We start from the raw sequence: 22,631 nt of genomic DNA, 5'->3' as shown, positions 1-22,631 counted from the left end.
GACCTTAGGATTTGGGTAACCTTGAATTTTATAAGGAATTTCAGGAATTCCTATGAAAAACTACAAAGGAATAAATGTGCCTTAGGTAGTCTGGAGAAATATTTTATTTCTTATACACCTACAAAATAAAGTAGTATTGTTTGTGGATTTTTTTTTTTGTTATATCTTGTTAAATGAAATTAACCACTTTTATATTTGAATAAGAGACTGGTGTTGTTTTAAATCAAAGTATTCAGCTACACTAAGGAAAGTTATGCAGGCCAAAGCCTTTAAATACCTCACAGTCAGATGCTTTTAGTAGAACCAACATGTTTCCTAATGCAGAGATGAACAATGAAATATAATTAAATAGGCTTGACATATAGTCATAGACAGATAGTAGTGCAATCCTCTATACTAGAAGGAAAAGGAAATGGTAAAAGTAGTGAACTGGAAAGATTGACTAACCAACTACCAAATGCAAGGAGGGTCTACTAGAAGTTTATCTTTATAGAGGCAAAGAAATATCAGTGAGTCACTAGTAATAGCCCAGTATCATTTTTTGTTTTATTAATTTCAAAAAATGGTATTATAAAATGTGAATATTCAGAATTTTTATTTTATAAAGGCTAAACTATATTGAATTTTTGCAAAATCCATAAAGTATTTGTAATGATAATTTTTTTAATTTTTTATTATATATATATATTTTTATAATATTATCCCTTGTATTCATTTTTCCAAATTATCCCCCCCTCCCTCTATTCCCTCCCCCCGATGACAGGCAATCCCATACATTTTACATGTGTTACAATATAGTCTAGGTACAATACACGTGTGTGAATATCATTTTCTTGTTGCACAATAAACATTAGAATCCGAAGGTACATGCAACCTGGGCAGACAGATATTAGTGCTAACAATTTACATTCACTTCCCAGTGTTTCTTCTCTGGGTGTAGCTACCTCTGTCCATCATTGATCAACTGGAAGTGAGTTGGATCTTCTTTATGTTGAAGATTTCCACCTCCATCAGAATACATCCTCATACAGTATTGTTGTTGAAGTGTACAGTGATCTTCTGGTTCTGCTCATTTCACTCAGCATCAGTTGATTTAAGTCTCTCCAAGCCTCTCTGTATTCCTCCTGCTGGTCATTTCTTACAGAGCAATAATATTCCATTACCTTCATATACCACAATTTACCCAACCATTCTCCAACTGATGGACATCCATTCATCTTCCAGTTTCTAGCTACAACAAAAAGAGCTGCCACAAACATTTTGGCACTTATATGTCTCTTTCCGCTCTTTAGTATTTCTTTGGGATATAATCCCAGTAGTAGCGCTGCTGGGTCAAAGGGTATGCACAGTTTGATAACTTTTTGGGCATAATTCCAGATTGCTCTCCAGAATGGCTGGATTCTTTCGCAACTCCACCAGCAATGTATTAGTGTCCCAGTTTCCCCACATCCCCTCCAACATTCATCATTATTTGTTCCTGTCATCTTAGCCAATCTGACAGGTGTGTAGTGGTATCTCAGAGTGGTCTTAATTTGCATTTCTCTGATCAGTAGTGATTTGGAACACTCTTTCATGTGAGTGGAAATAGTTTCAATTTCATCATCTGAGAATTGTCTGTTCATATCCTTTGACCATTTATCAATTGGAGAATGGTTTGATTTCTTATAAATTAGGGTCAGTTCTCTATATATTTTGGAAATGAGACCTTTGTCAGAACCTTTGTTTTTAAAAATATTTTCCCAATTTGTTACTTCCCTTCTAATCTTGTTTGCATTAGTATTATTTGTACAGAAACTTTTTAGTTTGATGTAATCAAAATCTTCTATTTTGTGATCAATAATGATCTCTAGTTCTCCTCTGGTCATAAATTCCTTCCTCCTGCACAAGTCTGAGAGGTAGATTATCCTCTGTTCCTCTAATCTATTTATTATCGCCCTCTTTATGCCTAAATCATGGACCCATTTTGATCTTATCTTGGTATATGGTGTTAAGTGTGGATCCATATCTAATTTCTGCCATACTAATTTCCAGTTTTCCCAACAGTTTTTTCCGAATAATGAATTTTTATCCCTAATGTTGGAATCTTTGGGTTTGTCAAAGATTAGATTGCTATAGATGTACCCTTTTTTGTCCTTTGTATCTAATCTGTTCCACTGATCTACCGGGCTATTTCTTAGCCAATACCAAATGGTTTTGGTGACTGCTGCTATATAATATAGCTTTAGATCAGGTACACTTAGACCACCTTCCTCTGAGTTTTTTTTCATTAGTTCCCTTGCAATTCTCGACCTTTTATTCTTCCATATGAATTTTGTTGTTATTTTTTTTAGGTCATTGAAATAGTTTCTTGGGAGTCTGATTGGTATAGCACTAAATAAATAGATTAGTTTGGGGAGTATTGTCATCTTTATTATATTCGCTCGGCCTATCCAAGAGCACTGAATGTCTTTCCAATTATTTAAATCTGATTTTATTTTTGTGGCAAGTGTTTTGTAATTTTTCTCATATAATTCCTGACTTTTCTTTGGTAGATGGATTCCCAAATACTTTATACTCTCAACATTTGTTTGGAATGGAATTTCTCTTTGTATCTCTTGCTGTTGCATTTTGTTAGTGATATATAAAAATGCCGAGGATTTACGTGGATTTATTTTGTATCCTGCCACTTTGCTGAAATTTTGAATTATTTCTAGTAGCTTTTTAGCAGAGTCTTTGGGGTTCTCTAAGTATACCATCATGTCATCTGCAAAAAGTGACAGTTTAATTTCCTCATTTCCTACTCTAATTCCTTGGATCTCTTTCTCGGCTCTTATTGCCGAGGCTAGCGTTTCTAGTACTATATTGAATAGTAATGGTGATAGTGGGCAACCTTGTTTCACTCCTGATCTTACTGGGAAAGGTTGCAGTTTATTTCTATTGCATATTATGCTTACTGAAGGTCTTAAATATATGCTCCTGATTATTCTAAGGAATAGTCCATTTATTCCTATACTCTCAAGAGTTTTTAGTAGGAATGGATGTTGGATTTTGTTAAATGCTTTTTCTGCATCTATTGAGATGATCATATGGTTCTTATTAATTTGATTATTAATATGGTCAATTATATTAATAGTTTTCCTAATATTAAACCAGCCCTGCATTCCTGGAATAAATCCTACTTGATCATAGTGTATTATCCTGGAGATGATTTTCTGAAGTCTTTTTGCTAATATCTTATTTAAGATTTTAGCATCAATATTCATTAAGGAGATTGGTCTATAATTTTCTTTCTCAGTTTTCGATCTACCTGGTTTAGGTATCAGTACCATGTCTGTGTCATAAAAGGAGTTTGGTAGGACTCCTTCATCCCCTATTTTTTCAAATAATTTATATAACATTGGGACTAATTGTTCTTTAAATGTTTGGTAGAATTCACATGTGAATCCATCTGGCCCTGGGGATTTTTTCCTGGGGAGTTGATTAATAGCTTGTTCTATTTCTTTTTCTGAAATGGGACTATTTAAGCAATTTATCTCCTCCTCTGTTAATCTAGGGAGCCTATATTTTTGGAGGAAGTCATCCATTTCACTTAAATTATCAAATTTATTGGCATAAAGTTGGGCAAAGTAACTCCTTATTATTTCTCTAATTTCCTCTTCATTGGTGGAAAGATCCCCCTTTTCATTTGTAAGACTATCAATTTGATTTTCCTCTTTCTTTTTTTTGATCAAATTTACCAAAGGTTTATCTATTTTATTGGCTTTTTCATAAAACCAACTCTTGGTTTTATTTATTAATTCAATAGTTTTTTTACTTTCAATATTATTGATTTCTCCTTTTAATTTTTGTATTTCAAGTTTAATTTTTGGTTGGGGGTTTATAATTTGGTCTTTTTCTAGCCTTTTAAGTTGTAAGCCCAATTCGTTAATCTTCTCTTTCTCTATTTTCTTCAGATAAGCCTCTAAAGATATAAAATTTCCCCTTATTACTGCTTTAGCTGCATCCCAAAGATTTTGATATGATGTCTCATCATTGTAATTATCTTGGGTGAAATTGTTAATTGTTTCTATAATTTGCTCTTTCACCCAGTCATTCTTTAAGAAGAGATTATTCACTTTCCAATTACTTTTTGGTCTATTTACCCCTAACTTTTTACTGAATGTAGCTTTTATTGCATTGTGATCTGAGAAGAAGGCATTTATTATTTCTGCCTTCCTACATTTAATTTTAAGATCTTTATGTCCTAATATATGGTCTATTTTTGTATAGGATCCATGAACTGCTGAGAAGAAAGTATATTCCTTTCTATTGCCATTCAGTTTTCTCCAAAGGTCTATCATACCTAGTTTTTCTAATGTTCTATTTACTTTTTTAATTTCTTTCTTGTTTGTTTTGTGGTTTGATTTGTCTAAATCTGAGAGTGCAAGGTTGAGATCTCCCACTATTATAGTTTTCCTGTCTATTTCTTCTTGCAGTTCTCTTAACTTTTCCTTTAGAAAGTTAGATGCTATACCACTTGGTGCATATATGTTTAGTATTGATATGGCTTCATTATTTATGCTACCTTTCAGCAGGATATAGTTTTCTTCCTTATCTTTTTTAACGAGCTCTACTTCTGCTTTTGCTTGATCTGAGATAAGGATAGCTACCCCTGCTTTTTTGGCTTTACCTGAAGCATAATAGGCTCTGTTCCAACCTTTTACCTTTATTCTGTATGTATCTCCCTGCTTTAAGTGTGTTTCCTGTAGACAACATATTGTAGGGTTCTGCTTTTTGATCCAATCTGCTATCCGTCTCCGTTTGATGGGATCGTTCATCCCATTTACATTTACAGTTAAAATTACTAATTCTGTATTTCCTGCCATCGTATTATTCCCCAGATTATGCTTTTTCCCTTGACCCCCCTGATCCCCCTCCCCTATATTTAATTTACAGACCCCCCTTGTGACGCGCAACCATCCCTCTTTTTTTTTTTTTTTTTAGGATCCCTCCTCCCTCCCTCCAAGTCTCTTCACTTATTCTCCTTTTCCTTTTCCCTTTTCCTCTCCCTCCTTTTAATGAGGTGAGAGAAAATTCTCTAAAAAACAAATATGTTAATTATTTACTCTTTGAGCCTCTCCTGATGAGAGTAAGATTCACACAATGATTCTCCCCCTCACTAAGTTCCCTCAGATATGGTGTATTTTCTATGCCTCTTCCTGGGATTAAGTTTCCCTCTTTTTATCATTCCTTCCCCTTTTTCTGAACCGACCTCCTTCCCTTTACTACACCCCCCTTTTTTTCTTTTATATCAGTAAAATCAAATTATCCTTGAGTACTTTTTATATACCCACAACAGAGTTACAGTTCTCAAGGGTTCTGTGTACCTTTTTCTGTTTCTCTTCAGTCTTGTGGATGTAGATCAAATTTTTTGTTTAAGTCTGGTTTTTTTCTTAGAAACATATAGAATTCCTCTGTTTCATTGAATGACCATCTTCTTCCATGGAAAAAGATGCTAAACTTAGCTGGGTAGTTCATTCGTGGTTGCAGTCCTTGATCTTTTGCCTTACGGAATATCAGGTTCCAGGCCCTTCTATCTTTTAATGTGGAGGCAGCCAGATCTTGGGTGACCCTTATTGTGGCACCTTGGTATTTAAATTGTTTTTTTCTAGCTGCTTGCAGGATTTTCTCCTTTGTGTGGTAATTCTGCAGCTTAGCCACAATATTCCGTGGTGTTCTTTTTTTAGGGTCTATTTCAGAAGGAGTTCGATGAATTCTTTCCACATCTACTTTCCCCTCTGTTTCTATTATCTCTGGACAGTTCTCTTTGATAATTTCCTGTAAAATAGAATCTAGGCTCTTTTTTTGGTCATAGTTTTCGGGAAGTCGAATGATCTGCAGATTATCTCTCCTAGATCTATTTTCCAGGTCTATAGATTTTCCCAGTAAGTATTTGACGTTGTTTTCCAGCTTCTCATTTTTTTTGTTTTGTTTGACTGATTCTTGGGTTCTCTGTAAATCATTCATTTCTATTTGTTCCATCCTGACTTTTAAGGAGCTATTTTCTTCTTTCACAGTTTTTAGTTCTTTTTGTAAATGCCCAATTTCGTTTTTAAATGAATTATTTTGCTCTATTGAATTTTTTTCCATTTCCCTAATTTTTTTTTGAGAATTATTTTCTTTTTCTAATTCAGAAATTCTATTTTCTTGAGACTTTTTTATCTTTTCCAATTCAGAAATCCTACTTTCCTGTGATTTTTTAACCTTTTCTAATTCATAAATTTTGTTTCCCTGCATCTCCTGTGAATTCTATATTTTTTCCAACTCCAATTTCAGGACGTTGTTATTCTCTATCATAGCTTCTCTTTCATTTCCCCATTTTTCTTCGATCTCCCTCAATTTTTTAAGAGCTTCTTCTAGGAGAGAGTTATGTGATGGGGGGCAGGAATCGTTCCCCTCCCTCCAGCTAAGCTAGGCAGTGTGTGTTGCCTTGGGCCGTATCCACCCACTTGTCAATCTCTTAACTATTCTCAGGTGGTAGCTGAGGCCACACCCCCTGGTGCCGAGATCTGCTGAGTCACCTCCAGGGTCAGGGGAAAATCTAATCTGAGTTTTAAAATATTTTGGCTTTCTCTTCTGAACTGCTAAATTATTAGCAGAGAAGAGCTAACAGCCTGTGCCAGATTCCTTTACCTCAGTGGCTTCTCTGATCCCAGAGCCCTTCCCAGTGCAATGGGCGCAGTGTGCCCCTACCACACCGTCTGTGCTGGTCTCTCTTCTTCCTCCCCTGGGAACTGACCTTCTCTGTTGCAACTCCAGATTCTCTTCAGCTGGTAAGTCGTGCTTCCAGTCCTTGTGGTATCTGTCAGTCCTGGGCTTATTTTGAGACTTAATTTATCTAATTGGTTGCGAGGGAGTGAGGACGTTCACTGAGTCGTGTGTTTCTTCTCCGCCATCTTGGCTCCGCCCCCCTGTAATGATAATTTTCAAAACTGTACTAACAAGAGTTCAAAGCTGGCTCAGAAGAATAAGGACCCCCTGAAAATAATCTCATTGTTAGCATGGAGTAAAATGTTGCAATTGCATTTCAAATTTGTATGTAGTCTTTTTTGTTATTGTGCAGAGCTTTTAAATTACATCTGATTTAAATCACATTGAAACAAATTAATTTATTGCATTTTGGAGGCACTCTTCATTGTCTAAAATAAAAACGCATCCTAAATATCAGATCCAAAACATACCCACAAAAAATCATAGTTTATAATATGTATTAACTTAATTAATGATAAACAAAGATCCAGACTGAAAACCATCATGGTTTTGGAGAAAGAAGAAGTTGGGAAAGAGTTCAGAATCTGCTTCCTCAGGTGGCAATTTCCTAGTCAGTTGTGAAGACAATTCCACACATTATAGACAAAACCTCAAAATACAAAGTTACATTTTTTAAATTTTAAAAATAGATTAATATGCATTAAAAATAAAGGGGCTCAACTCACTTCCAGTTGATCAATGATGGACAGAGGTAGCTACACCCAGAGAAGAAACAATGGGAAGTGAATGTAAATTGTTAGCACTAATATCTGTCTGCCCAGGTTACATGTACCTTCGGAATCTAATGCTTATTGTGCAACAAGAAAATGGTATTTACACACATGTATTGTATCTAGGTTATACTGTAACACATGTCAAATGTATGGGACTGCCTGTCATCAGGGGGAAGGAGTAGAGGGAGGGGGGAATAATTTGGAAAAATGAATACAAGGGATAATATTATAAAAAATATAATAAATAAATAAATAAATAAATAAAGGGGCTCTACCTTATTTGACACATATATTGGTAGTAACAGATGCTTTCCCTAAATATTTTCTTTAGTGCATAAACATGAAAGAAATCACGAGTTTATTAATGGGCTCTTTTATACATACAAACTAGGCTCTGTGAGCTTTCACTTTTTTCTTGAAATTTCCTTTCTAAGAGAGACACCCTAAGGCTGCTGTTGAGCATATGAATAGGCCCAACGTTTCTGGAAAACAATACAAAATTTTACTAAGAAAGGGACAAATAAAGTCATACCCTTTTACCCAGAGATTCTATTGAGAACATATACAACAAAGAAGCTAAAATAGAAAAATAAAAAGACCCCATATAAAATAAAAATTTAACTGTGCCACTTTTCGTAGTTGGAGCGAAATTGAAACAAGATAGATGTTTGTTGATTAGGGCATAGAAACCAAATTGTGACACATAAAAATTATGAAAAATTATTGTTGGACTATAAGAAAGAATGAAGAGAAAGAATATTGGAAAGCAAAGGTAAATTTATATGAAATGAAAAAAAGTGAAGCAAATGGAACATGAAAAACAATATGCACAATTACTAAAACTGTAAATGAATAGAATAAAGGACAAATGTCTTTTGTCTCTTTTTTCATCCCAACATTTAGGAATGTGCTAAGATATAGTAGGTGCTAACTTGATATTTACTGACTGACAACTGAAATTAAAACTGAATGCTGTCTAATTATACTGACCAAGTTTGTCTCCAAAAAAGAGTTATGAGAATCCATTTTTCTTTATTCATTGTAAAGGGGGTAGCAGATGGGACTATAGATATAGAACACTTTATACTGTTGGATTTGACTTATTTATTAATTAAGTTTGTTAAACTCCTTTCTTTTTTTCTTTTTAAAATTTCTTATTATAAGATGGGCTCTGTGGGTGGAAGAGAGGAAGAGAAAAATTTTGAAGACTTTCCCCTTTCCTTGGCATATGTGATACTACTTTATCCTCATTCTATTTCTATCTCTGATTTCCCTTTTATTTTGTCTCTTTTGCTTATTCCTCTTCCTGTTTCTAGTTTCCACTAGCTCAATATTCTATCCTCTTCTCTTTTAATCCCTTCATTATAATAACTTCTACATGAATGATTTCAAAATCTGTGATTCTAATCCTATTTGTGCTTCAGTCACACTTTTTCTATTGCTCATAGGACATTTTGGACTTGAGTGTCCTATAACTTTTAACTCAATATGTCTAAAATCAAATTATCTGTGTTCATCTTGAGTAATATACTTCTCTCTCTCTTCAAAATACTATTACTCCAATAATTGTCAAAAAATCTGTTACCTATGAGTCCTCCCCCACTCCAATCCTGTCATGCTCAAATAAATCCTTAAGTTATGTTAATTCTTCCTTCTTTCAGAACTCCCCTTCCTTTCATTTGCCTGGTCCAGAATCTGATAACCTCATATCCATATTATTTACATCCCCCCCAAAAAAAAAACCAGCTTTAAATATTTTGTTATATATTCATCATTTTCCTCTTTCTTTGCCTTTTTAAAAATATAAACCATATAGAATTATTCTTGGATCAAAAGATATGCATAATTTAATTCCTTTTGTAACACAGTTCCCAACTATTTTTCAGAATAGACTAATCCACAGAGTGACAGTGTATTAATATACCTATTTTTCCATAAGTCCTCCAATATTCCATTTTCTTTTTTTAAGTCATCTTAATCAATCTGATGAATGTGACATAAAACCTCATGTTTTCATTTATAGTTCTGTAATTATTAGTACTTTGGAGACTTTTTCATAAGGTCATTAATGCTTTATATTTCTTCCCAGAAAACATGCTTATTTGTTGTCCTTTGACTATTTGTCTATTAGGGAATTATTAAAGTTTTTAATCAATTCCTTATCTATCTTAGAAATGATACCTTTAGACAAAAATATTTATTTTAAGGTCAAACATGCTATGTGAGACTCCTAGGACAAAATACTTATCAGCAATAGGGAAAGTCAACAAAGACTTTATAGTAGATTAAATTCAATTAATGTGTTCGATTATAGGATAATTATAGGATAAACTTCATTACTCAAAAAAGAAGAAAGTAGAATTCCAGATACTATGTTAAGAAGTGTAGAATACCTAAAATTTGTTTGATATAAAGTGATCACTATCCTGGAGCTTCCAGGATTAATATAACTGATGAAGCTGAACCACATTGAATAAATGGACAACATTTAAAAAAGGGTGTGTGTGTTCAAAGAGAATCTAATTTAAACAACTTTTCAAGGAAATTTTTTGCTAAGTAATTAGTGAACAAATCCATCAAAATATTCTATAATTTGAGAATACTTAAAGTAATGCTAAAGATATTAGACCTAAAAGAATATATAACTAATAAATACCTGTCCTTGTCCCATTTAACAGTTTAATGAACTACCAAAGAAGAGCAAAAGGATTAAGGAATGCTCTGTTATCCACTTGGAAGAAGAGACAAACACCAATAGGAGAGTAGAAAAATGTTGGTCCTTTACTCAACAGAAAAAGAATGAAAGAGAACAAATTAAATAAATAAATAAGACCAGAGTGCTCAGAAGACTTGAACGTAAAGTCAGCCCATTATTTACATTCTAGTCATATCCTATGCTCCTAATTAGTCCTTTCTTGATAGAATCTAGACCTCAAATCCATCATCTAAGGGTTTTCCAAAGCACCCTGCCTTCTAGAATCCAAACTCTATTAGATAAAATATGATGAGCAGAGGTGTCCTATTTCAAAGAATACATCATTTGGGGGGTGGGGGTGAAAAAAAGATGAAATTGAAGACTTTAAGGTTCCAAATTTTGTTGTTCAGTCATTTTAGTCATGTCTGACTCTTTGTGATCCCATTTGGGGATTTCTTAGCAAAGATATTGGATTGTTTTGTCATTTCTTTCTTTTTTTATTATAGCTTTTTATTTACAAGAGATATGCATGGGAAGTTTTTCAGCATTGACCATTGCAAAATCTTTTGTTCCAACTTTTCCCCTCCTTCCCCCCAACCCTTCCCCCAGATGGCAGGTTGATCAATACATGTTAAATATATTAAAGTATAAGTTAAATACAATATATGTATACATGTCCATACAGGAATACATCATTTTTTAAGCAAGGGGATTCCTACTCAGTTAATAACAGAAAGCTATTATTTGAATTCAATACTCATTCAAAACTCAATGACTTATTTTGAAGCTCAATTTCCTGAAATATTGTTCTATGTAGAGTTCAGTTGGAAGAGGGATATATTGTTCTATCACTATCACACCATCCCAAGTAGATAAAATAACAACTTCTCAAATGCAATGTATGAGAATGTCAAAGATGACCAAGCAGGAAAACTCCTAATAATAATGAGCACAAATTATGGAGCTGGGAAAATGTAAAGCATGTTTGGAAGAAGGTATTATGTCCAGTTTGGTTTGACCATCAAATGCATGAAGGAGGTTTATATAAAATAAGAGTGGTAAGAGAAGATTATATGAGAGAGTAAAAGCCTTTAATAACAGGATGAGGAATTTATATTTTGCTTGGTTAACAATAGGCAAATAGTGAAGATTTTTAGCCAAGAAGTGACACAATTAGATCAGTGCATAAGGAAGATTAGTCTGGAAGCAACATGGAAGATGAATTGTAAAGGAAAGAAAACTGTTCCAAGGTATAAACCATTTTTCAAATATACATACATCCATACATGTGTTGTTGTCCTCTCAGAATATTGATATCTCCAGTTGAGGGATTAATCCAATTAATACCTTTATTAACCAGCTAGTAAATAATGGATTCTTATCTACTTCATAATGAACTGGTAGCCATCATGATCATGTTCTAGATGATCTTTTTTATGTGCAGGAAGTGGTATAGATGGAATTTTAAAGATTTGTAAGACTAAAAAAAAATTGATCTTAAACCTAAGACATTGTCTACCATTCTATTTGCACATGAAACCTGTCCAGCGTGGTAGTAACATTTTTCTTCTGTAACCTACTCAATCATGGAGAACTTTTTGCAAGGTCTATGTATTACATCCTTGATTCTGCAAAAAGTCTCAAGATAAGCAAAAGTGAACATGTCTTAAATATTTTTAGATATTATGTATTAAATATTTTTCAGTCATCCTCTGACTCCACTGTCAAGAGATCTATATCTGTGTGTCAGTTAGCATAAGAAGGATCATTTTGCTATGATTATCAGAATCTTAGCTTTGGTAATTTCAGTTTGTGTAACACTGGATGGTTCACTTTATCTCAATGGATTGAAGTTGGGTTTTTTTGTTTGTTTGTTTGTTTGTTTTGTTTGTTTCCATATGCTTAGGATAACATGTAGACAACCTAAACTCTTAGATCTTTGCACAACAGGCAACACTTAAGAGACTACAAGTTGCATATATGATTGTGATGTAATACTCTGTACTTAAGAAATGATGAGCTCAATGATTTTATAAAAATATAGAAAGGCTTTTATCAAATAAAGAAAAAAATGAGTCAAGCCAAAAGAACATTGTATATAGTAATAGCAATATTGTTTTAAGAATGCCTTTAACAAATAAATTATTTTCACTATTATAAATCCCTACATTATTTATAAAGGACATAAGAAGAAAGATGCTATCTGCATCCAGAGAATTAATAAATGTATTTCCATATATAAAGAATATTTTTACATAAGTATACCTATTTGTTTTCAATAGTGTCCATCTTTAGAGTTGGAGGGAGAGAAGGAAAAAAAAAAAAAGAAATGTACATGACACCTTTATAGCAAATTTAAAAGGAACAATTTATGTATAAAAGACTTGCAATTTCATTTGCAATTTTTTATTATACTGTCTTATGGAAATGCTTGTTTTATTCCATAAATTTATTTTTAAGAGCTTGCTGAGTGTAATCACTAAACTATTGATTTAGTCTGAGTAACAGTATTATTTCCAAGTCATGATATAAGATCAGAGGAGGAATTTTCTAGTTAAATTATGCTAAGTAATTTATCAGAGAACCATTTTATGTATGAAAGTCTATTAACACTTTAATAGCCTCTAAGTTTGTCAGTGTGAATGCTTCCTCAATGAAAACAGATTATAAGTTGTCTCTTTAAAACAAGGATTCTCAACAAGTATATCTTAACAATATTTTCAAAAAATATTTTGATTTTGTGTTATGTATTAAGAAAAGATCTAAAGGACAGAGGTCCAGACTAGACAAACACACACACACACACACACACACACACACACACACACACCCTTGTCAAATCATTTGTTCTTGACTTCTGGGAGTTTGGCAGATCAGCATGAGAGGTTCATATCATTTGCGTACTATTGCTCCCCAAGACAGAAGGATTCCCAGTGAGCCAGCAGCAAGTCCCACCTCATCCAATCATCAGAAGATTCTGAGCTCCAGAGTGATGGAACAATTAAAAACCAAAAGCAGGATTTCCTCAACTGCCTTTGTATAGCCAAAGGAATCAGAAGACTTCTGGAACCATTATGTATTCCAGTGTAGCCCTGGACATACAACCATCCTCCAGTGGCCAGACTTCCCTGTGCTTCAGTACAGCTCTGAACAAACAAATTGATGCCAATCATATAGGTAACTAAGTGAGCAGACAACTACCAGAATAAATCCCACCGCACATCTGATTAGCAGCAGACCAAAAGGCAGTCTCCAAAGGACAGATCACCATGTTCTTCAGTATAGTCCTAGAGAAATGTAGAAACTTCCCAATAGCTTCAGCACATGTAAAACACTAATACTAGGGACCTGGGCTCAGCACTAAGTAAGACTGCATCCTCCAGCAGCACCAGTACCCCCTATCCACTCCCTCAGCTCTGCACCAGACATGAGGATCCTTTGTGAGCCTCAGGGAAACATCAGTGAAGCAACAAGTAAACACCCAGGTACTGCAGCTATTGGCACAAGAAGCCTGAGGTAGTACTCCTACCCTGGGAACAAAGCTCAAATTTAAAAGAAGAACAAGAACAAGAAGAACAAAAAGAACAAGAGAAGAAGAAGAAGAAAGAAGAAAGAAGAAGAAAAAGAAGGAAGAAAGAGGAATAAGAAGAAAAAAGTAAAAAGAAGAAGAAAGAAGGAGGAAGAAGGAGGAGGAGGAAGAGGAGGAGGAAGAGGAGAAGGAGGAAGAAACAGGTGAGCAAATAACAAGTGCAACAAAAAGTATCTGTGCATAGAAAATTATTGGAACAGCAAAACTAAGACTCAAACTCAGAAGAAGACAACAATGTCAAAACATTTATAGGAAAAACTCCAAAGAAAAACAAGAAGTGGTCACAAGCTCAGAAAGAACTCCTGTAAGAGTTCAAAAAAGAGCTTAAAATCATTTATTTATGTTAGGTAGAAGAAAAACTGGGGGAAATGAGTAATACAAGAGAATTTTTTTAAAAAAGTCAACTTGGAAAATTGCTTGAAAAGTAGAATTGGCCAAATGGAAAAGGAGATACAAAAATACACTGAAGAAAACAACTCCTTAAAAAGTATAATTGGCCAAAAGAAAAAAAAATACAAAATCTATTTGAGGAAAACAACACTGTAAAAGCTGGAATTGGGCAAGTGGAAGCTAATGTTTCTATGAGACATCAAGAATCAATCAATTTCAAAATAATGGAAAAATTGGAATAAAATATAAAATACTTCATAGGAAAAACAACTAACCTAGAAATAGATCTTGGAGAGACAATATCAAAATCATTGAATTACCTGAAAATCATAATCAAAAGGAGGACCTGAATGACATCTTTCGTGGAACCAGAAGACAGCATTGAAGGAATTCATCAATCACCTCAAAAAAGAGATATCAAAATATAAGCCCCAAGAAAAATTATAGGCAAATGTTAGAAACATCAAGTTAAAGAAAAATTGCTACAAGTGTCCAGAAAGAAACAATTCAAAAATAAAATAATAAAATAATTATAAACAATATAAAATTCTTAGAAGTCTAGCTGTCAAGACAAAACCTAAGAACTATGTGAATACAATTACAAAGCACACTTCACACAAATAAAATCAGATCTAAATATAATTATGGGTAGGCCAACCCAACATAATAAAAATGACAATTCTGTCTAAACTAATTTGCTTATTCAGTGCCACACCAATCAAACTATCAAAAACGTATCTCATGAAGCTAGAAAAAATAATAACAAAATTCACCTGGAAGAACAAAATATCAAGAACATTAAGGGAATTAATGGGGGAAAATACAAAGAAAAGTCATCTAGCAGTAACAGATCTCAAACTATATTATATAGCAGTAATCATCAAAACTATCTGGTACTGGCTAAGAAATACAAAGGTGGAGTAGGAGATCACAGTGAGCTAGTGTTTGATAAACCTAAAAACCCAGTTTAAAAACTCAAAAAACTTTGACAAAAACTGCTGAGAAAACTGGAAAATAATAGGGCACAAATGAAGTGTACACTCACTCTCACTGTGTACCAGGATCAGGTCAAAATGGATGCATGATGTAGACATAAATGGTGACACAATAATTAAATTAGAAGAGCAAGGAATAGTCTCCCTATCAGATCCATGTGGAAGGGAAGAATTCATTACCAAGCAAAAGATAGAGAGCATTATGAAATTCAAAACAGATCATTTTGATTATAGTGAATTAAAAAAGCTTTTGTACAAACAAAACCAATTAAATCAAGATTAGTAGGAAAGCAGAAAGCTGGGAAACAATCTTTACAGTGTTTTCTGATAAAGGTCTCAATTCTCAAATATTTAAAGAAACTAAGTCAAATCTAAAAGAATACAAGCCATTACTCAAATGATAAATGGTCAAATTATATGACCAGAAAGTTTTCAATGAAGAAATCAAAGGTATCTATTGGCATATGAATAAGTATTCTAAATCACTTTTTATTAGGGTAATGTAAATTAAAACACATCTGGGTTACCACCTTATGCCTACCAGATCTGCTAACACAACAAAAACAGAAAGTAGTAAATATTGGAGAGGACATCAGAAAATCAGGACACAAATGCATTATTGATACAGTTGGGAACTGATCAAACCATTGTGGAAAGTAATTTGGAACTATGCTCAAACTGCATATCCTTTGATTCAGCAATACCACTAATAGGTGTATATCATAAAAAATTATAAAAAGGGGGAAAAGACTTGCATGTATAAAAATATTTGTAGCAGCCCTTTTTGTGATGGCAAAATATTGGAAATTGAAAGGAGGCCCATCAGTTGGGAATTGGATATTATTGTGCAATAATAAATGATGAACAAAAAGATTTCAGGGAAAAAATATTGTACTAATGCAAACTGAAATAAGCAGAACCAGGAAAACTTTGTATATTGTATCAGCAACATTGTATGATAATCAGCTATGAATGACTCAACCTTTCTCAGCAAAACAATGATTCAAGATAAGTACAAAGATCTCATGAAGGAAAAATCCTACCCATATCCTGATAAAGAATTAATGAACTCTGAATGCAGGTCAAAGCTTTTTTTGAAAAACTTTGTTCTTTATCATTTTTTTCTTTTTATCTGTTTCTTCTTTCACAACTGTGACTAATGGAAACATGTTTTATATGACAGTACACATATAAAGTTTACCAAACTACCTACCATCTTCAAAACAGGGGAGGGGAGGGAAGGAACAAGGGATGAAAAATTTGGAACTCAAAATCTTTTAAAAATGAATGCCAAAATTTTTTCTTGATGTATAACTGGGAAAAAATAAAATATTATAAATATTATTATAAATATTATTTTTAAAAACTTGAATATGAGGTGTTATCATCAAAATGACCACTGAGGTCCTTCCAAAAAAAATCAATTTTTAACAACTTTGATCAATACAATCATGATCCTAGAAGGAGAAAAGAAATAAATACATATTTAATACATACTATGTGCCAAAGACTATGCTTAACACTTTACAATAATATTTTATTTGATCCTTAGAACAACACTAGGAGATAGGTACTATTATCCCCATTTTAAAGTTGAGAAGACTGAGACAGATAGAGGTTAAATGATTTGTCCTGAGTCGCACATACAATCAGTGTGTGAGATTGAACTTGAATTTAAGTCTTCCTCCTAACTCCAAGTCAGCTTCTCTATCTACTACTACATTCCGTAGCTGACAGACCATAAATGATAAACCATGCTACTACCCACCTCCTGAGAGATATATTTTGGACCTTGGACAAAATGAGAATTTTTTTTTGTTTTACAATATGCTTATTCTATGTGATTTTCTATTTGTTTTTTTTTTTCCCTGAGGGTTGGGAAGGAGAAAAAATTATGTCATTTATAATATATATATATATATATATATATATGTGTGTGTGTGTGTGTGTGTGTGTGTGTGTTGAAAATGTTTTCCAACTTAATAGATTATTTGGAATTTAATTAGGCTGGTCATATATTCCTGAGCCTATAGTATTTGAAGAGTTCCTAAGCTTGACCTAATTTGTCAGCTGATTGATTATCTTCTGGAAAAGTCTTCCAGAACCCGAGGTCACTTGCATAATGTCATGGCATATTAGTATTTATATAAATTCACATAAAGCAATAAATACAAATTTTATGGGAAGTTAGGATCATGGTTTAGTAAAAAAGAACACTATCTCTAGTCTTGAGTTCACATTATACCTCTGATATTTATTGCTTATAAAAGTCCCTGGGACTCAGTTAATCTTTTTTTAAAAAGAGAGAATATTAATTGACTTCTGAAGTCATTATAGTTCCTAATCACTAATTGTATAAGTAATATAAATCAACTAGTTGTCTTAGATGTGTATGTGTGTGAACACATATATATGACACTTTATTCTTCAGGATTTCGAAGTGCCCAACAGTGTATCTCGATGAAGTAGATCAAGATTGTCTAAACCAACTATATTGATGAACTATATAATTTTTTCAAGGCAATTTGTTTATTTTATTAGTCTAAACACTTAAGTGTCTAGGAATCCTGAACAGAATGATTTTCCCATCCCTCACTGACTTGCCTAATGTCCTAAAGGAAAATCTGCTGCTCAGTTACTTTGATTACCACCTGTGTGGTACAAACTAGGTCAGAATATCTGCTGAGGAAGGCCATAGGGGGCAAAGTCAAGCCTGAATAGAAACCCAGCAAACATTTTGGTTCCCAAGACACGTTCAAAATAACCTAGATGGACAAAGTCACACTGAACAACATAATATGCTTCTCAGTAGAATCCCTTTAAAATCTTGTGTTAGGAGAGAAGACTAATACTCTACTGTCTCTCAAACAGCCCTTAACTTTTCTTAGAGGTATATAGTTTTGCTCATTCCATTCTCCCATGAGAGGATTGCCTTATACTTCCTGACAGCATTTAGCCATGTCTCACAAGTATGCATTTAATAAATATTTGTTGAGTGATAGGTAAGCAATATTAACACCATGGCTTTTCCTTTACATAGCGATGTTTCAGAGGACATAATTTTACCCTGTCATATATCAGAATTTATGCAGTAATGACTTGTTATAATAGATTCAACTCACTAAATAAATAATCCCAAACTGCCTCATATGAGAAATGGTCTTTAAAAATTATTCAAACACTTTCTCTACAAATAGTCACAATAAATTTAAAGCCTCAAGGTCACTGTTTATGTTGCATAGCCATGTATATGTTTTAGACAGATAGTCACTGATATATAAGCAACAGGAGAGTCAGGGAAAACATGTTATTTTAAGGATTTAAACTTTATAGACCTCAAAGCATTAAGTAGTCCTTTCCATCTCTCTAAATATATTCTCATTCTGGAGTATTTTTTGGAGGCATTTTCAAGTGTCTAAAGCACAAATATTTAACCAAAAGAACTTTGACACTTAAAAGGCTCCATGATTTCATATGTATGCATACTTCTTATGCAAACACAAATCATCACCTATATTTCTTTTCAACTTATATAATTATTGTTCATATTTTCTCATAAAAGCATCCACTGAGGATCTACTCAAAGACTATGCCTTAGTGCCTTAATGTAAAAACATATATTCAGAAAGTTTACTTATTAATTCTAAGTAGAGTTTTTCTGGCCATATACCTTGAGGATATTTTTTAAATTTTTCTTACAAAAGAATCAACATTGGTAACTTTACAGCTTGCTTATACACTCCACATGCATTTATAATTTAAAATCTTTTGAAGTCATTAAATTTTAGGAATTACTGACCTCCAACATGACCAAGTGAATACTAGTGTTAAAGACACTGTAGTAAGTGGTATTTTATCACTAAAAGTACTCCAGTTTCCCAATTTTAACACAGATTGATCTATGCTGACCTCAATGTCTCATCCATCAATAGCACTTGTCTAGGAGATAAATATGGATGGACTAAATCAACTGATGAAAACATATATAAACACCTTCTCTCTAACCTAGATTCCATTTGCTTCCATTTTAGTTTTCTTTTTTTAATTCTATAGAAAATTCAGAGAGAAAGAAGGCTGTGATTTTATGTTGAAGGTAATAGAATCCAAGATCACCAATCTTTTCAGTCCTCTTCAATTAGCCTAGCCTCTGTGATTTTTCACAGAAGGAAAAAAAAAACAACACTGTGGAAGGAATTTAAAAGCTATCATTGACCAAAGTTTCAGGCTGTCATTTTTCCATTTCAGAAGTAAATTCTGGGGATTCTTCCCCAGCTATTGGGTAGTACAATAGTAAATAAGAACTAAAATTGTCTTTTTTCCCTCCATAGGTCAGTCAAGTTTAACTGATTCAATCTCTCTCTTCCAGATTCATCATGTGATGCCATATATGATGTTAGCATTTTTGATGTCTAATCAAACTCTAAATCCTTCACAGTGCCAGTTTCAGCTGCTTCCAAGGCAGTTGGAACAAATTATCTTCATCTCTCCATTGTGCCAAGGAAATCTTCATATATTTGGGGTAGATATCTCCCTAATACATTGAAGGATTTGAAGCCCATCAGTTACTCTCAATCTGGTTTGGCTTGTCAGCCAAGACAGTTTACTGGAATGTGGTCATTGCACATGGTACAGCTTCTTGGAGTAACCAGTAAGAGTTAGGTGAAAGATAGAACCCAAAAGTGAATGAGCAGCCCTAAAAGTGGGACTTACTAAGGCTTACTAAGCCTGAAAAAGTTTTAGTAAATTCTTAAAGTAAGGATGCTAGTCCTTTCTGAACACATATTTTTTATCTTGAATGTACATGTCTGTACACAGATGCCCTGGTTATTATACATGTTCCCTCTGTGAGTGTATTCAATGTGTGATTCTTATGCAAATCTACTCTTCACAATGATAAGAGTACATATTGTGAAAAAGTGAATTATAGATTTATAAGAGAAAATTTTTGTTACTTTTATCACTATTATAACTAGCAAGTGTTATAATGGGTAAGTTTAGCTGAAACATTCCTGACTATTAAATTGGGGCTGATGCTCTCATTCTGCCTTTATCCTTCCATTAAGCTAGTTCAATGGTGTTACTTTCTGTTTCCTCATATCATCTCCTGTTCACTCATTCCTCTTCATCAAAAGTTAGTAGTTGCCTAGCTCAATGATCAAAGTGCCATAGTTGATGCAAATATCTCATGCTTTTCAGTCAAGAGGCATACTCTCCCTCAATGTTTCTTTCTGATTTTAGAGAGCTTATGAAACAAAATCTTTGCAATACCATTATTATACATCACATTGATTCCTAGATCATATTCATTCTGATCCCTAGGATAAGATTAATTCTTTATCTGTATATTCAAGCTTATCTAACTTGTGTCTAACCAGTGTGCAACCAATCACCCAAATCTCACCTGTGACTCCAAGAAGCTGTGTAGCAGCTTTACCCTAGTAAACCATTTTGACAATCAGGCCAAACCAAGTTGCAGGTAACTTATTGGTTTCTTGAAGGGACAGTCACACCAAAAAGTTACATTCTGAATTGTTTCATAAAAGAGGGCTACAACCCAAAAATGGTCAGCGTTCTTTGGTCTTATTCATATGAATGCAATAGTTTCTCCCTGCCATGGGTCAGTTTCTCAATTTTCTTCTGCCTGCCTCTTCACCCATCTTTTTTTCTATTTCTCACAGAGTAGTTCCAAAAATACACATTATGTTGGGAACTCTAGACTGAAGAGCAGAGACTATATAGCTTAGTTTTTCTTAGACCAGGAGACTACAAATCACAAAAATCTTCTTGGATATTTTCATCTGAGAGGCACTAATTTCCCTAAATGTCCTCATCTCACTTTGGAATAGTTCCAGTTCTTACTAAGTTTTTTTTTGTTTTGTTTTGTTTTTTGGTTTGTTTGTTTGTTTGTTTGTTTGTTTTTTGTTTTGTTTTTGTTGTTGTTTTTTTTTAATCAGGACCTACTCCAAATTGTTTAATTTCTTCCAAAGATATGACTTCTATAACTAAATATAATAATCCACATGCGGGATAATAAATACAGAACAGCAGTAACACAGTATTGTGAACCAAATGTAACACAGTAGAAAGAGTTTAGTGTCAGAGAATTGAATCCAAATAAACTCTACTCTTTCCTAACACCTTGTGACCTTGGCCTAGATAAGTAACCCAGTGGGACCTCAAAATTAATAGATGATCTCTTGTTAGGATTACTAGGTGAGAACTCATGTTGTCTGGACAGTGACAAGGTGAGAATTCAGGTTGCCTGGACAATTACAAGGTGAGAACTCAGGTTGACTTGATAGAAGCTCATTGGCTGAAGTGGTTCTTCCCAGAAGCCCTTGCATTATCCCACGCCCATTCTCTGGGAGGATAAAAGAGGCAACATTGGGCCTGGAGAGCAGATTGGACTGGAGAAGGACAAGAGTTAAAGAGGAGAAGTCTCTGCATTACATCAGGCCTGACAGGACTCTCTGTAGGAAGGGAAGTCACTTCTCTGGACAAGAGTTAACAGCAACTGCCTGGAGACAACGGTTCACTACAAGAAGAAGAATCTGTCTGAGAGATTTGAGTAGACACAGCAGATCTCTTCCCAGAGAGCGATCCGGCAGCTTCTGGAGGCGACAACTTGCTACAATTGGCGCCCAACATGGGGCTCGATCCAACGACCCTGAGATTAAGAGTCTCATGCTCTACCGACTGAGCTAGCCGGGGAACTGTACTACAAACTGCATATAGCTACAGAAAAAATTCAAAGACATGCTCCTTTTCAATATTTAGGATATGAAGTATATCCTAAGACACTCACAGTACAAAAGCTTTCTTTAAGAACAGAGAAGTTGAACACCTTAAATGACTTTCAAAAATTAATAGGAGATATCCAATGGATGCGTCCAGTGTTAGGCTTAACTACCAATCAACTACAACCTCTATATGACATTTTAAGGGGAGACAGTGCTTTAAATTCACCATGCCAGCTTACAAAAGAAGCACAAGAGGCTTTGAGAGAAATTGAACTGGCTTTATCCAATGTGGTTGAAAGAGTCACTCAAAAACCTTTGGAAATATCAGTTTTTGCTACAAAAGAGGCACCCACAGCAGTCCTTCATCAAGGAGACAGTGTGATTGAGTGGGTGAACCTCCCAGCACAACCAGAACAAAGCCTTACTCTTTACCCAGTGCTTGTGGCTAGGATTTTATTAAAGGCTATTAAGAGAGTAACACAATTATCTGGAATAAGTCCTGAAAAAATATACACATTCTATACTAATGCACAAATTAATGTATGCTGTGAGACCATCCCAGAATGGCAAATTTTATTGGCCACTGCTCCAAATTTTGCACATGGATCTCCATTAAAGATAACCCGGCTACTACATAATTGGCGATGGATCTTTGAAGAAAAGATTTCTAAGGTTCCTCTTAAAGGACCAACAATCTTTACAGATGCCTCCAAAGAAAAT

This window comes from Sminthopsis crassicaudata, chromosome 3, assembly GCF_048593235.1.
Source record: "Sminthopsis crassicaudata isolate SCR6 chromosome 3, ASM4859323v1, whole genome shotgun sequence".
NCBI lineage: Eukaryota > Metazoa > Chordata > Mammalia > Dasyuromorphia > Dasyuridae > Sminthopsis > Sminthopsis crassicaudata.
Note: the sequence above shows the minus strand (reverse complement) of the source record.